This window comes from Mustela erminea, chromosome 19, assembly GCF_009829155.1.
Source record: "Mustela erminea isolate mMusErm1 chromosome 19, mMusErm1.Pri, whole genome shotgun sequence".
Classification (NCBI taxonomy): domain Eukaryota; kingdom Metazoa; phylum Chordata; class Mammalia; order Carnivora; family Mustelidae; genus Mustela; species Mustela erminea.
The window spans coordinates 18,944,442-18,956,503 of NC_045632.1; the positions used below are offsets into that span (position 1 = coordinate 18,944,442).

General features: G+C 36.0%; 1 long non-coding RNA gene across 1 annotated transcript; it reads right to left on the minus strand.

Annotated features, from left to right (window-relative positions):
* Window positions 1-7,763: 7,763 nt before the first annotated feature.
* Window positions 7,764-11,230, minus strand: LOC116579769. The gene is made up of 3 exons (XR_004281412.1): window positions 11,169-11,230; window positions 9,904-9,906; window positions 7,764-7,776 (listed from the first exon to the last, which is right to left on the minus strand). It is a non-coding gene; the product is annotated as an uncharacterized LOC116579769 (long non-coding RNA).
* Window positions 11,231-12,062: the final 832 nt, after the last annotated feature.

Here is a 12,062-nt window from a genome sequence, read left to right on the forward strand (position 1 = left end):
GAGAGTGGAAAAATGAAGGGGAAAAAATGTGCTGGTACTTTCAATTCCCTGGAAGTCACTCTGCCAGAGAGGGAGGGGCTTGCAGCAATTGGATAAGGGTTGCACAAATGGCTGCCCACTGTGTGTTTTCATCTCTGCTATCAGGTTGGAGCACAGATCCTCAACATTTGGAGAGTGGGGTCCTACCTAGACTCCCAAAAATTGCATGCAAGGTGCTCCAGGGACACACAAATGGCTGCCTGCTACAGGGCAAGGGGATAAGGGATGGGAGCTGCTACAGTGCTAAGGACTGACACTGACCCAAATTAACTGTCATTTACTACTGCTTAAGCCTTCCTCTGGAAGTTGTAAGCCTTTGAATGGACCCCAGAGTTCCAAAGTAGTTCCAATAGACACAATTCTGCCAGTACAGTTTTTGTCAGAGTGGGGAGATGACTTCCTAATGCTTCTTATCTTCTGTCTTCGCAGAATCCTTATTCAAACACACCGTAACTTTTTAACATTTTTATATGTTATATGACATGGGTTTTTAGCTATTCAAAATTAAGCTATGACTGTGAATGTACAGGTCTTCATAGGGGCTGATGCTTTTGTTTCCCTTGTGATAATATCTAGGAGTACAGTACCTTTGTCACAGGGCAGAGGAATATTTAAATTTTTAGAAATGGACAAACTGTGTTTTAAAGTGCTTATACCACGTTACTTTCCCCCAGCAGTGAATGAATTCCAGTTCTTCCATATACTAGGCAACAATGTTTTTAATGTTTGCCATTTTAACAGGTAGGTAGAATCTCACTGTCGCTTTACCTTGCATTTATCTAATAGCTCATGACCTTGAGCATTTTTAAAATGTTACCACCCATATATCTTTGGTAAAATGTCTTTGCATTCATATCTTTTGCTTATTGTTGAAATAAATGTTGGTTAATATTCCTCTTTTCATTAACAAGAATACAATGAAACAGCAAAGAACTTTGTTGGAACTTCAGTCATTTATCAATGATATTGGTAACTTACTTACTTTGAGGTAGTAAGTTTGAATATTGAAAATATTTCCTCAAAATGTTATGTTGTTCCCAGTAGAAAACTATAGACATAGTACCCTTTTAATTTGAATTATTAACATGTCTATTTTCTTAAATCATCACAGCTAATGAAACAATAAGTCAAGCTCTGAGTTAGAGTGTTTACCATGTGGCCATTTTCAAGGTATGACATGCTGTCCCTGACTGGGAAGTTGGGAAACTATGTGTACACCATTCTATTCTATTCTATTTCCATCACAGAGATGCAACAGATGTAAATAAACTTATTGTTTAACTTAATAGATATAGGACTACACAGGTTATCTATTTTTTTGTTATGTAAACTTCAGTTATTTCTGCCTTTAAAGGAATTTGTCCATTTCATTTAAGTTGTTCATTTATTGGTATAGATAGGTTCATGATTTTTCCTTATTCCCTTTCAGTATTTGTATAATCTGTAGTGCTGTCTCCTTTCTCATTCTTGATATTGATAATGTGTGTATTTTCTTTTTTTAATGTTGTAAATCTTGGCTAGAGACTTATCTATTTTATTTTTCTTAAGACTTTTGGTTTTATCAACCTTATAGTTCAGTCTGTTTACTTCTCTGATTCCCACTTAGATCTTTTATTTTGTTTTCTTTTGCTTTTCTTTTCCTAGTTTTCATTTTACTTTAAGATTTATATAAAGTAAACTCTTGACCCAGTGTGGGGCTTGAACTCACCACCCCGAGTCAAGAGTCACATGCTCTACTGACTTGAGCCAGCCAAATGCCCCTTCTTTTCCCGTTTTGTTTTTTCTTAATTGTGGAAACAGATCCTTTTCTTGATATTTTTTGTGCATTTAATGTTTGTTTATTATTCACTTACCCTTCAGTCCTAACAATTTCCTCTTTTTTTTTTTTTTAAGATTTTATTTATTTATTTGACAGACGGAGATCACAAGTAGGCAGAGAAGCAGGCAGAGAGAGAGAGAGGAGGAAGCAGGCTCCCTGCAGAGCAGAGAGCCCAATGTGGGGCTTGATCCCAGGACCCTGGGATCATGACCTGAGCCGAAGGCAGAGGGTTAACCCACTGAGCCACCCAGGTGCCCCACAATTTCCTCTTTTATTTCCTTCTCAATATTTTGTACTTTTACATTTTATTTCAGTCTGTGATCCATTTTAAGTTCATTTTTATTTACAGTAAAAGGATTTTCTTCCTCTTGTGTCTCACATTTGGGCAAGCTGATAAAATTGCCCTATTAGTCCCTTCTTTTGCAAGATTCAAACCATGCAAGGCCCTGCCCAAGCAAGGAAATGGTATTTACCTCAGCCCCACCTTCAGATATTCTGGGTATGCTGGTCTGTTTCTATTAATTTAAAAAAAAAAAACTAATAAAAAAAGAAACTATATTTGGAAATTTTAATAATAAAAAGTTATTAAAAACTAATATAGTCCTCTCCAGACACAGAGAAGTGAGCTACATCTCTGGCCTGTTACAATTTGAGCAATAGAAGAGAATATAGACCATTATGGGTTAAAATACACTGAACACATAAAAATGAGCCCAGAAGGAGACTTCTTTAAAAAGATAAGCAAAAAGGCGTTACATGCCATTACATCTGTATGACATTGCAGAAAAAATAAGTATGAAGCTTTCTATGAGTTTAAGCTCTCATAAAAGGATTAGGCAAAGAATAAAAAAAAATGTAAGTGAAATTTCTATAAAGTGGATACATACCAAATTCACATTGATTGTTACTTCTGGGGAGGTAGAATATGTGAGTAGGTATTCAGACAAAGAAAAATTTCTCAGACTCTTAAAAAAGAAGAAGAGGAAATCCTTCCAAACTTATTTAACAAGGCCAGCATTACCCTGATATCAAAACCAGACAAGAACACCACAGAAAAAGAGAATTGCAGGCCAATATGCCTAATGGACATAGATACCAAATCCTCAGCAAAATATTAGCAACCCAAATCCAACCAACCATGTCCAACCAAACCCAAATCCATTAAAAAGAATATACACTGTGATTAAGTGGGATTTATTCCAGGCATTAAAGTTCAACAGCCATAAATCAATCAATGTAATAAACTACATTAACAAAATGAATCAAAATCATATGGTCATCTCAATAGTTATAGGAAAAGCATTTGACAAAATTCAATTTATGATAAAAGTGGGTATAGTGTGATCAATCTCAACATAATAAAGGCCATTTATGGCAAAGTCACAGCAAACATACTCAACAGTGAAAAGCTGAAAGCTTTTCCTCCAAGATTAGGAATAAGACTAGAATGCTCACTCTCTTCACTTTTATTCAATATAGTATTGCAAGTCTTGGCCAGAGCAGTGAGGTAAAGAAAAGAAATAGAAGACATCCAAACTGGAAAGGAAGAAATAGAACTATCACTATTTGTGGACAGTAAGATTTTATATATAGAAAACTCTAGAGATTCAAAAAAAAAAAAACCCTATCAGAATTAATAAATTCAGTAAAGTTGCAGGATACGAAATAAATAAAACAGTTGTTTCTATATAAAAACAAACTGTCAGAAAAAAATTAAGAAAACAATCCCATTTATAATTACATCAAAAAGAATAAAACAACCAGTAAATTTAATCAAGGAGGTGAAACATCCTTACATTGAAATTTTAAAGACATTGATAAAAGAAATCAAAGACAAATAAATCTAAAGATATTTCATGCTCCTCGATTGGAAGAAATAATATTGTTAAAATGTCCATATTTGCTTGTCCCCAAGCAATCTATGGGTTCAGTGTATTCCCTATCAAAATCCCAATGGCATTTTTCATAGAACTAGAACAATCCTAAAATTTGTATGGAAACACAGAATTTGTACTACATAACCAAAGCAATCTTGAGAAAAAAGAAAAAAGCTGGTGGCATCATATTTCTTGATTTCAAACTGTATTATAAGACTACAGTAATCAAAACTGTGATACTAGCATAAAGCAGATACAAAAACCTACATGATGGCATAGAGAGCCCATAAATAAATCCGGCATACACAAGTTCTGAGAAAGGAGCCAAGAGTAAACAATTGGGGAAAGACAGTCTCTTCAATAAATGGTGCTGGGAAAACCAGATACCCACATGCAAAAGAATGAAACTATACCACTATCTTACACCATTCACAAACTTTAACTCACGATGGATTAAAGTCTTGAATAATAGATGAGAAACTATAAAACTCCTAGAAGAAAACAGGCAGCAAGTTCCTTGATGTTGCTCTTGGTGGTATTTTTTGGATCTGACTCCAGAGGCAGTGGCAACAAAAGCAAAAGTAAACAAATAGGACTAGATAAATTAAAATGTTTCTGCACAATGAAGGAAACCATCAACAATATAAAAAGGCAACCTACTGAATGGGAGATGATGTTTGCAAATGACTCATTGATAAGGGGTTAATATCCAAAATATATAAAGGACTCATACAGCTAGGTAGCAAAAAACAATCCAATTAAAAAATGGGCAGATCTGAACAAAGATTTTTCCAAAGAAGACATGTCCACAGGCATATGAAAAGATGTTTATTACCAGTCATCAGGAAAACGCAAATCAAAACCACAATGAGATCTCACCTCACACCCGTCAGAATCGCTATTAGGAAAAAAACCAAGAAATAACAAGTTTCAATGAGAATGTGGAGAAAAGAGAATCTTTGTGCACTGTTGGTGAAACGTAAATTGGTGTAGCCACCATGGAAAACAGTATGGAGTTTCCTCAAAAAAATGAAATATATAACTACCATACAATCCAGCATTTCCACTTCTAGGTATTTATCCAAAGAAAATGAAATCACGAATTCAAAAAGATATATGTACCCCTATGTTCATTGCAGTATTATTATGGGAACAATCAATGGATGAAGAGATCATGAAAATGTATTTATATACAATGGGATACTATTCAGCCATAAAAAGAATAAAATCTTGCCATTTACAACAACATGGATAGATCTTGAGGGTATTATATTGTGATATAAATCAGGAAAAAACAAATACCATATGATTTCACTTATATGTGTAATACAGAAAAACAAAACACAGATGCAGAGAACAAATTTGTGGTTGCCAGAGGGGGTTAGGTAAAATGGGTGAAGGAGGTCAAGATGTAACATTTCTAGTCATAAAATAAGTCATGGGGATGTAACATACAGCATAATGCTACAGTCAACAATATTGTATGAATACAATATTGTATGTAGCTTTATATGAAGATAGAAGGAAACTAAACATCATTTCATTTCACACCATTTCACAGTGTATATACAAATGTTGAATCATTATGCTACATACCCGAAACTAATATTATATGTCAATTATGCCTTAATTTTAGAAAAAAAAATTGGAAAAAAATGAGGCACTAACGCTGCTGACTTGAAACTGTGTGCTTCTAATTATGGTAGAGTTGTGTTGGGTACCATCATTTCATCTGGATAATACCAAATATCAGTATCTATAATCATATTTTTGGATGTTGCATAGTTTACTCAGAAAGGAAACATTCAAACTCCATCAAAATGAGTACTATATAGTAGCAAAATGGAAAAGATAAATGGAGACATAAAAACTCAGACGATGATGTGAGTGGCCATCATCGTAGGGGAGGGTCCGGATGGAAGCTGGGGCTCCAACATAAATACTATGGAGCCCATGGAGTCCAAAATATATAATCAAAGAAGGAAATGGTTATAAATGAATCAGAAGTTGTTGAATGGTCTCAGTCATTATTCATAACATTTTTCTGATACATCTAATCTTTCTTGGACCAGTCATAGGCACGATGATATATACTGGGAGGTGGAAGATTCATTTTTGACAAAAGTTCAAAGGCGATTCAATAAAGAAAGAATAACCTTTGCAACAAGTGGTGTTGGAACAATTGGACATTCAAATGCAAAAAAATGAACTTCAACCTGTAATCGCACATACTACACAAAAATTATTTCAAAATGAATCATAGACACAAAATGTTAAACAAAAAACTCTGAGAAGGGAATACAGGAAAAAATCTTCATGACCTTGGGTTAGGCAGAGTTCTTAGATAAAAGTACTGTATATAAGGGGCGCCTGGGTGGCTCAGTGGGTTAAGCCGCTGCCTTCGGCTCAGGTCATGATCTCAGGGTCCTGGGATTGAGTCCCGCATCGGGCTCTCTGCTCAGCAGGGAGACTGCTTCCCTCTATTTCTCTCTGCCTGCCTCTCCATCTACTTGTGATTTCTCTCTGTCAAATAAATAAATAAAATCTTTAAAAAAAAAAAGAAAAGTACTGTATATAAGGTAAGCTGACAAAATGAGAGTACATGAAAAATTAAATACCTTTGCTCTATAAACAAGAGTTAAGATAATAAAAAGACAAACTGGATTGGACAAAACATATTTATAAATCATACATCTAACAAACAGCTTATATCTAGAATATATAATAAACCTCAAAACTCAACAGTATAAGAACAAATAGCCCAATACATAAATGCTTCGCAAGATATGTGGGTGTTAAATAATCACTTGAAAAAGTGGTGAACATATTAGCCACTAGGAAAATGCAAATTAAAAACACAGTGAGGTACTATCAGACACATATGAGAGTACCTGAAAACAAAAACAAATTGACAATACCAAGTATAGACAACAGTGTAACAACTGGAACTTTCACATTGATGTTGGGAATGTAAATGAGTGCAGTTCTTTTGGAAAATAGTCTGGCAATTTCTCCTGATGTGAAAAACATATAGTTACTATATGACACCACATCTACTCTTAGGTATTTACCTAAAGAAATAAAAATGTCCACACAAAAGTGAGAGCAGTGCCTTTATTCATGATTGCCAAAACCTGGAAACAACCAAAACTGGTATCATCTGGTGAATGGACAAATGGATTGTGGTTCACCCATAAGGAATACTTCTCAACATTATATATATTATATTTATTCAACAACAGCATTTATCATAACCTCAAGAATTATGGCATACTTAAGGATAAATTTAACAAAATATGAGGAAGACTGAGTATTACACAACATTGCTAAGAGAAATTAAAGACCTAAATAAAAAGAAAAGTGTTCATGAATTGGTGGACTCAACAGTGTTAAGATGTGAGTTATCTCCATATTGATCTGTAGATTTAATACAATCCACATTATAACCCTCCAAAACACTTTCCCCCATAGCAACTGACAAGCTGATTTTAAAATATGTAATTGAAAAATACTTTCAACAAAGCAGTAGCAGTTTTGAAATGTGCAGTAATCAACACTCTTTGGTATTGTTAGAATGATAGACACATGGTACAATGGTATAGAAGAATATTCTGAAATAAATATTACATAGTCTACTAATTTTCAGAAGGCAACTCAATGGGAGAGAGAATTCAAGAATTCAAAACTCATACTGTTGAGTTTTGTCCTAGAACAAATGTGTATGATTGTCCCTTAGTAGCTTTATTCATTGCATACACTGTGACAGTAAGCTTTTAGTTAATTCATTTTTTTTTTTAAGATTTTGTTTATTTGTCAGAGAGAGAGAGAACACAAGCAGGCAGAGTGGCAGACAGAGGCAGAGAGAAAAGCAGGCTCCCTGCTGAGCAAGGAGCCTGATGTGGGTTTTAATCCCATAACCCTGGGATCATGACCTGAGTTGAAGGTAGTCACTTAACTGACTAAGTCACCCAGGCATCCCAACTTTGTTATTTTTAAAATTTATGTTCCAGGGACACCTGGGTGGCTCAGTTAGTTAAGTGTCTGCCTTCAGCTCAGGCAGCGATCCCAGAGTCTTAGGATCAAGCCCCACATCAGGCTCTCTGCTCAGTGTAGAATCTGCTTCTCCCTCTGCCCCTCCCCCGACTCATGCTTGTGAGCTCTCTCTCTCAAAATAAATAAAAATTTTTTCAAAAACTAATGTTCCAATTACAGTTCTGACCTCATATCAAAATTTCTGATACACAGACATTTCATTATCTTCTCTGAGTAGAACGTTATTTCATAGCATTTGGTTTTCTCTTTAATCCTAAACTTATAGATACACGTGATCACTTCCCAAATTGAGATGTTAAAAATATCACTATTCAGATGATTAATTGCAAAAGAAGGTATACAATGGAAAGCTCCAGCAGTGACGACCCTACCAAAGCTTCAATATTTAGTATTACTAATTATGTGAAACACCAATGTTGTGTTTACAAAAAATGCGGAATTATCTTGGAAGTGTTCTTCAGAACCCAACGAAATGTGTAACTTCCAATTTGGAAAAAAATCTGGGTAGAGGAACAAGTTAGGTGTCAGTGTGAGGAAACAAACAAACAAAAAAATGTGAGGCATTCTCTAATATAACTTCCTTGGACTTTTCCCAAAAAATTATGTAAAAAAGGTGGGACTCTAGGGTAAAAGGCTAACATTTAGGAATAAAGTCAACAACTTCCTCTTACATGTAGAAATAAACATGTACAATAGAGATGGGGTGCCTGGGTGGCTCGGTGGGTTGGGTCCTTTGCCTTCAGCTCGGGTCATTATCCAGGGTCCTGGGATCAAGACCCGAGTCAGGCTCTCTGCTCGGCTGGGAGCCTGCTTCCTCCTCTCTCTCTCTGCCTACTTGTGATCTCTCTCTCTGTCAAATAAATAAATAAAATCTTTAAAAAATATATAGAGATAAAATAAATAAGGCAAAATGTTACCAAAGATGGTGGCAATTTTGCTATTCTTTCAACTTTTCTCTATGTTGAAATTTCTATGAAAAAAAAAGTTAGAAAAGAAATTTCTAAGTGGATGTTTTTCTGTCCCATTATTAATTTTGAACCTACGCTGAGTTTTGGATAAAGAATGTAGATTATAGGGGCACCTGGGTGGCTCAGTGGGTTAAGCTGCTGCCTTCGGCTCAGGTCATGATCTCAGGGTCCTGGGATCGAGTCCCACATCGGGCTCTCTGCTCAGCAGGGAGCCTGCTTCCCCCTCTCTCTCTGCCTGCCTCTCCATCTACTTGTGATTTCTCTCTGTCAAATAAATAAATAAAATCTTTAACAAAAAAAAAAAAAGAATGTAGATTATATAGGTTGTTCTCAACAACTTCACACACATTAAATCCTGCGTATCTTTCAAGAATTGTTTGATTCAACTTAAGGGATGAGTTCTAAATGAATATCCTCTCGTGTTTCTTTTTTTCTATGAAGTTTTATCCAGAAAGAGTTATCCAAAATTGTACAATGGATAAATATAAGGGCATTTCTAAATTAATGACTCCTGCAGGATCTTACATTCAAAATTTCACTAGCAGTTTAAAAAAAATGCTAATAATAAATAATGAGCATAGATTTTTACAATCACCATCATTTTAAAGCAATGTCCTGAAATAAAAGTAAGGGGCCTACTGCCAAACAGTTTGAAGGTGGTGGCATGACAATGATGAGAATTGACATCTGTGCTGTGGCAGGCTTTCCAATATATAGATAATTGTTCTTAAGAAATCAGGATGAATTTCATGTTCAGCAGTGACTTAAGAGTAACTGGAAGGTTTTTTATTCACTCGTTGATTCAGCCATATCAGGAAATGTCATATAAAATTTCATGCTATCCATGCTGTATTGATGTTTCCCACCTTTTCCGAATTGGCCATAATTCAGAGTATTCAGATTCAGAGATCATATACACAAGAATGACAAATAAAGGCTTTCTTATGTTTTCTAAATTCCATTATGAATTCTCTAATGAGAGATAGTTTCTAAAGACCTACCAAGATTTTTAACATCCATGTTTCTCATTAGCATAATGCATTCTCTGATGCTGAACAATGTTTAAACCATATATAATGGACTTTCCAAATTCTTTAAATTCTTAGGGTTTTACATGCATATGATTTCTCTGATGTACTTTAAGGACTGACTATATCTACAGGTCTTTCCACATTTTTTACGTTTAAAGGGTTTCTCACTGGTGTGTATCCTCTGATGTTCACTAAGGAACGAATTAAGTCTAAAGGTCTTGCCACATTTCTTACATTCAAAAGCTTTCTCACCAGTATGAACACTCTGATGTCCAATAAGTTGTCCATACCTTGGAAAGGCCTTTCCACATTCCTTACATTCATAAGGTTTCTCACCAGTATGAATCCTCTGATGCTGAACTAGGTAAGAGCCAGAACTAAAGGCCTTACCATACTCCTTACACTCATAGGGTTTCTCACCAGTATGAATTCTTCCACGTTGTACAAGGTATGAGGCACAATTGAAAGTTTTTCTACATTCCTCACATTTATAGGGTTTCATGTCAATGTTGTTGTGTTCTGTTCTGTTGTGTGAGATGTACATGTACTCTAAAGGCCATCCCACATTCCTTACTTTCATAGGACTTCTCACCACTATGAACCCTTTGAGGTACAGTAAGTTGATGGCAACTAATAATAGCCCTTCCACATTCCTTACACTCAAAGTGTTTCTCACCAGTATGAATCCTCTGGTGTTGACAAGGTACGAGCCAGAACTAAAGACCTTGCCACACTCCTTACACTCAGAGGTTTTCTCATCTATATGAAGTCTTTCATGTTGAACAAGGTATGAGGCATGACTAAAGGTCTTCCCACATTTCTTGCATTCGTAGGGCTTTACCCCTGCATGAATTCTCTGATGTACATTAAGAAATGAACTAAGTCTAAGTCCTTCCCACATTCCTTGCATTCAAAAGGCTTTTCATCAGTATGAATCCTCTGATGTCGAGTAAGTTGTCGATACACAGTAAAGGCCTTCCTACATTCCTTGCATTCATAGGGTTTCTCACCAATATGAATCCTCTGGTGTCTAAGTAGGGGTGAGTTACTACTGAAGGTCTTCCCACATTCTTTCCATTCATAGGGTTTTTCACCAGTGTGAATTCGCTCATGTTGAACAAGGCATGAGAAGGTACTGAAGGCCTTCCCACATTTTTTACATACAAAAGGTTTTTTTCTCCAGTATGAAGATTCTGATGCTGATGAAGCTTTCCACACACTATAAAAGCTTTCCCACATTCCTTACATGCATAGGGTTTCTCACCTTTATGGATTCTTTGATGCTGAGCAAGGTATGAGCTACTAATAAAAGCTTTTCCACATTTCCCACATTTGTATGATTACATACCACTATGAGTACTCTGATGTATAGTAAATTGACGGCTACTACCAAAGGTCTTCCCACATTCCTTAAATTCATATGGTTTCTCACCACTATGAATTCTCCCATGTTTAATAAAGGCTAAGCCTCTAATAAAAGCCTTCCCACAATCTTCACATTCATAGAGTTTCTCAACAGTATGACTTCTCTGATGTTGAACAAGGTATGAAAAGGTGGTAAAGGTCTTCCTACAATCCTTACATTTATAAGGTTTCTCACCAATATGAAATCTCTGATGTATGATGAGTTGATGTCCATTACTAAAGTTCTTCCCGCATTCTTTACGTTTGCTGGGTTTTTCACTAGAATGTGTTCTCTCATGTTGAACAGGGTTTGAGCCTTGACAAAAAGTCTTCCCACATTCCTGGCATTAACATGAGTGCTCTCTATTAAGCATTCTCTGATGCAGAGCAAAAGATGGACACTTCTCAATGGTGAGCATTTCTTTAGAGCTGACTGTGTCCTCCTTCAGCTGAAAATCTGAAGGAAAACACACACACACACACGCACAAAATCCAAATATTTTGTCTTCCTATATGAAAAAAAATGTAGGAATATAGATTCCTATGGAAGAAAAGGTACACACTGAAAATATCTATTAGAAATAAACAACCTTGGGACGCCTGGGTGGCTCAGTTGGTTGAGCGGCTGCCTTCGGCTCAGGTCATGATCCCGGCTTCATGGGATCGAGTCCCGCATCGGGCTCCTTGCTCAGCGGGGAGCCTGCTTCTCCCTCTGCCTCTGCCTGCCATTCTGTCTGTCTGCGCTCACTCTCGCTCTCTCTCTGATAAATAAATAAATAAATCTTTTTAAAAAAAAGAAAAGAAAAGAAATAAACAACCTAGGGGGCACCTGGGTGGCTCAGTGGGTTAAAGCCTCTGCCTTCATCTCAGG